Raw genomic sequence first — 6,000 nt, forward strand, 5'->3', positions numbered from 1 at the left:
ATCAATCATACCCAGTGAAGTCCCACCAACAGCAAAACTATAGGTAGGGTCTGGGGAGGGTGGGATGTAGGCATACCATACCTCTATCCAAAGGGATAAAGAGGTGACTTCCAGAGAGACCCTCAGCTCTAAAATACATATGTATGAAACAATACAAATGAAATCAAAGTTGAACAGTAATAATATATATATATATATATATATGGAAAGGATATACTATTATGATGTGTGACCAAAATAAGGTAAATAAAAGCCCTAAGGTATTCCTTTCTCCCTAAAAATCCTTAACTTTAATTCTACTTCTCCACTAATTCCTATACTCAACTATGTCCTTGGAGAGGTTTAGGTATATCAAATCATGCTTAATCCTCTCACCCCTGTCAATTTAGGTCATCCTCTACCCCTCCTCCCTTCTATAGTAATGTTTTCTACGGATCTAACAGGACTCGTCGTCTGTCTTCACTTCACATGTCCAAACCATCTCAATCTCCATTCTCTTATCTTGTCTGCTATGTTCGCTACCCCTAATCTTTCCCGAAACACAACTTTTCTTATTCGGTCTAACCTTGTATGCCCACACATCCAACGTAGCATTCTCATTTCTGCTACCTCCATCTTCCGCACTTGTGCCTTCTTGATGACCCAACAATCAGTTCCATATAGCATTGCAGGTCTAACTGCAACCCTATAAAACTTTCCCTTTAGTTTAGTTGGGAAACTCTTGTCGCACAATATACCTGTGGCTGCTTTCCATCTACACCATCCTACCTGAACTCGATGGGTCACATCACTATCTAATTCCCCATCGCTCTGAACAAATGATCCTAGATACTTGAACTTCGTTACCTGCGGAACCACCTGCCCTTCAATGGTGATCTGTACGTCCTCATTGTCATTTCCCCCACCAAAATCACAGTAGAGGTACTCCGTCTTAGAGCGACTAATCCTTAAACCTTTTGTCTCTAAGGTTGTTCACCACTCCTCAAGCCTCATGTTTAGATCTTGTTTTCTCTCACCAAGTAACACAATGTCGCATGCGAACATCATGCACCACGGAAGCGTCCCCTGAATCGACTTTGACAACTCATCCAAGACTACTGCAAAAAGAAACTGACTCAACGCTGACCCCTGGTGAAGACCTACCTCTACAGGGAAGAAATCAGTATCCCCCACTGGCACACGGACACTTGTTGCACTCCTGGTATACATATCCATAATTATCTCTATGTATTTCCTGGGTACTCCTCTACCTTCCAAGCACTCCCAAAGCACCTGTCGTGGCACACTTTCGTAGGCCTTTTCTAGGTCAATAAACATCATATACAGGTTGATATAATGTTAAATGTTTATGTTTCCCTTGTACATTTTAATTAATATTTTAAAAGTTTTTGTTTGTTTTTAGTCGTGATTTGTATACTACTAACATTTTTATGTTTCGTAGGTTCCGGGAGTTGATCGTGATCAAAAACGATGAAAAACGAGCTAAAAAGAGCCGAAACGGAGATCCGGAACGCGTCAGGAAGGGTCAGACCGGGCCGGTCTGACCGGCCCCCTTGGTAGAGCACGCCGCGCCGCGCGACCGGGGAGGCCAAAGCCCATCGCGCGGCGCCTAGGGGTTGCTGGAGGATTTTTTATTTTCGTTTTTGCTACATGTTGGGCCTTGTTTTGGGTATTTAAACATCTTTAACTTAAATCTGACAATACCCTGCTGCCACTAGACGAATTTGAAGTTTTAGAGAGCATATATTTGAGTCTTGTGGTGATTTTGAAGGCACGAGAACAGCCGGTGAAAAGCTTTACGTTCAAGATCGAAGACTACGAGTTTTATCGCCTTTAATCTTTCGTTTCTCATTCATTCACCATGTTTTTAGTTTAATTTGCTTTGTTTGATTTATATTATATGATGCTAGGCTAAACCTCATAAATTACCTAGGTCGTGATGAACCTTAGTTCGGTTTGATTTTGTTGGGATTTCTTTTAGTTATGGATTTTATGTTTTAAGTAAAGTGTTGAGTTTGAGTTAATTGATGCACATGTTTGCTTGGTTTTATTTACTTGGAATTATTGTTTCACATTACCCTTGGTGATTGTTTCATAGGATAGGGTTTTGTTAGGTCACTTACTGTGTGTTCTTGACTAGTTTATGATTGATATACATTAAGATCGTAGAAACAATAAAACTAATTAAATAGATAAAAGTGAGCTGCTAGCCTAGAAAGCAGATCTTTGTTGGTCAGGATTGCTAGATTTAGTTCTTCGTAAGGAGTCCATCTAGGTTTGATTGTCAACTTAGTCTATTAAGTCAATTGATTCTGCTTTGCTATCTTTTATTTCCGCGCGGATTTCGTCATAAAGATACATAGACATAAATTATTAAATAACTGTAAGGAAGTTTATATCATAAAACTGGTTTGTCTTAAAACTTGTTAGAAATCCATAGGTGTCTTCTTGAAGGTCAAGGGTCCTGTTCGGGTTTTCTGTCGAGGGTTTATTTTACCATCCCAGTTCCATAACTTAAGTTTCCCATTTGATTGATTGCCGTAACATTGGAGATTCTAGCCTAGGTAGTTACTTTCATTATCTGAGTTACTCTAAGTGTCTTTATAGTTTATTATATTTTATTTAATTAGGGTTAAGTTTATAATATTTAATTAATTAGGTTTTAAGTGATGATTATGTGTTATTATATGTTAATCAATTAGGGTTAGGTTTAGTTAATTAATAATTAGTTTAAAAAACCCCTTCAAACATTATTATTAAATAGTCATGTCTTGTAGTTGAGTCTAATTTGCTAGTTTCATAATTTAAAGAGTCTCGTGGGTTCGATATCCGGACTTACTTAGCTGTACTAGAGTTGACCGGTACACTTGCCGGTTAGTAGTTTTAGTTAAGTTAAGAGTCTAGAATTATTACTTAGTGTCTAGATTAGCTTATTTTTAGTTAATAATTATTTGGCTACTTTTAGCACATCAAGTTTTTGGCGCCGTTGCCGGGGAGTCTTAGCGATTGCATTATTTGCTTTAATTGTGGGAGTCTTAGCGATTGCATTATTTGCTTTAATTGTACTTAATTGCTACATACGTGCTATTTGTCCGTGTCTTTTATTTCTTTTGAGTCGTAAATATGTGTGAGATTTGTGGCGGACCCCATTTTACGCTTATATGTCCACAATATGTGGGGTGTTTGGCACATCATTATGCTAACCCTTCTGTGCAGCCGGTGCAAAATTTTTCACAGGGACCTTTTCTGTATTATTTTGATAATTCGTATCAGCAACCTCAGCAAAAACCAGGAGCAGTGTTATGATCAATTTTCTAAAAGCCTTTATGATGAGGATGTAGCTGCTATAGGTAGGATAGAAAATATGTTGGTCCAATACATGGATACAGATACCCAAAAGATGTTCGTTGAGCGTGATACCATCTTAAAAAATCACCAGGATATTATTACAGATCTCCAACGTCAAGTAGAAGAAATTTCTAGGAGACTGAATGAAGAAGATGAAATGGAGAGGTTGAGATCCTTGGAATATGTGAGCAGTCAGATGAGGAGATAACTCAAGTAACGGAGACAAAAATGGATGTTGAAGTCCCACCTTCGGTTTCACATACTATTATTGATTTTTGGAGTGACTCTGATGATGAGATAAACGAAGAAGAGTGAGCTGCTTATCAGATGTCGTTAGTGAAGAAAGAAGAGATAGATGATGAAGTGGATTTGGTAGATTCACTTGAGTTGATGTTTGGTGTTGAAGATATGGTTAAGGTTGATAATGAGCTTAATGAGGAAGATGCATTCCTAAATCTGGAGTTGGATGGATTGTCGGATTATGACGGGGGAGACACATTAGACGTTAATGAGGATGTTGCGTTTTTCGAGGCCCTACTTGTAGAGGACAGTGTAGATGAGGATGTGGTGTTAGAGGAAGAACACTATTGCCGGCCCGTGGACTGTGTTTTGAATGCTTATCGGCAACTAAAACCACGAGAGAAGGTCGAGGATGAGAAATTACTTGAAAACCTAACTTGCGTATATTTTAGGAGATGGTCTACGGGAGTGAAAAAGCCATTAAATGTCAAATACGACCAGTCTTCTCGATACTTACAGCGCATTCGGCTCTTGCCAGGTAAGTTTAAATATAGGTGGTCTGGCCCGTTACTGATTTTTAATTCTAAGTTAATATTTTGCGGTTCCATCATTGATATATTAATGTTTGATAAATTCCGGGTGGAACTAAACGGGTTAGATAGGCTCCAGATTAAGGAGAAACCTCCTGATTAAGTTCAAGTGTGGGGAGGTTCCGCGGAGTTTGTATATTTAATCAAGTCACTAACGTAGTTTTTGTAGTTCTTCTTTGTTTTTGTGTTTTTAAGTTTTTCAGATTTGAAGAAAGATTGAGTAAGCCAGAGAGACGATCCCCAAGGAAGAATATATTGAAACGACAAGTGTGAGGATGGAGAAACTGTGCCGTATACTTTATATTTATTTAATTGCTGCTCATTATTCATGATTCATATATTTGTGAGTTTGTGAAATACTTTAATTGCATAATATCTATCAGCTTGATAATATACATCTTTAGATATTGTTGAATTTTTGCCACTTACGTTCGTGTGTGAGAGAGAGTTACCGTTTGCTTAGCACGTTCGTAGTTGGAGGGCATTCATGGAAGAAGACTCTAGCATCATTTTTCATGCATATTACCAGCTAAGTCTTTTCCATTATCTAGCTTATTAATTTTTTATTTTGTTTTTATTTTGATTTTTAAGTGTTTAGTTTTTTTTTGTAGTCTGACTTTATTTTTATTTTAAGTCGTCCTTATCCTTGCATTGAGGACAATGCAAAATTTAAGTGCAGGGATAGGATATTTGAGTCATAGTTTAAAATTAATTTTTAAATTTTAAAAAAAAATTGAAAAATGTTTTAAAAATGTCCCTTGAATATAGTTTTTTGCGTTAAAGTGGGAGATGATGATATTTTTCGGAAATTGGTTTTTCAAACTACTAATAGTATGAGATAATATAAAAGAAAAAACACTTAACTTGGGATGTGTCGGTAGGCTTAGCCTTGAGAATGAAAGGGAAAATTTGATAAAATGGTTAAAACGGAAATCTTTTGTGGGTAAAGCGTTTTGTCCGTGGAAAATAAGTAATGAAAGGTCGGGCGATACTCAAGCCTCAATTATTGTTATGAAATGTGGAAATAGTATAAAATTTAAAAAATCTGAATACGTTATCATATGATGCTTGGGTAGATTTAACGTTAGAGTACGCCGTGTAGCCTATGATATAAATCTTAAACTGCTAGTTTAGTGTTTTACACCTCATTTGCGTATGATTTTATAACCTTAAATCTTGTATTGATGGGATGCTTCGGGTCCGGAGACCATGGGTCTGTATGCAATTTATTCATCTGGGTATTCACAATTCATAAGTGGGGTTGTGAATATTTAAAATAAAGCGAAAAAAAAGAGCAAACCCTTATAAGTCTATAAACATGATCACAAAAGTACAAAACTACAAATTCACTACAGACTTGATCATCCACGCTGTTAGCCATGTGGGATCCCCTTGCTCGCGTCTCATTACCATTAAGAAACGGACCACAAGGACACGCTACATGTAAGCCCTACAGATGAAATTTTGCATGCTCACCTATGGTAATGGTTCGGTGTATTGCTTGATAACGGGGGCATGTCATGTTGTGGGGAAAACTAGCTATTAATTAACTGAACCTTAATCGTATCTAATGGCTGCTTGGTAGACTTTGATACTTAAACTTAGGTGGATAAACAATACCCTTGATCGTCTTAACTATTCAATATAATAATAATAATAAAAAAGTTTTAAATCTGCTAATTTTGAGGTTTAAGTTAAGTTGGTGTGGCCTGGTCCGGTAAAAGTGATCAAATGAGAATCTTTTTTCCTAAAAGTGATAAAATGAGAATCTTTTTTCCTAAAATAAGAATTTATAATACCTAGGTCATGGGCCACCGCAAAC

Source organism: Bidens hawaiensis, unplaced genomic scaffold, assembly GCF_021521415.1.
Source record: "Bidens hawaiensis isolate Kalapana, Puna unplaced genomic scaffold, B.hawaiensis_p1.1 tig00000097_1, whole genome shotgun sequence".
Classification (NCBI taxonomy): domain Eukaryota; kingdom Viridiplantae; phylum Streptophyta; class Magnoliopsida; order Asterales; family Asteraceae; genus Bidens; species Bidens hawaiensis.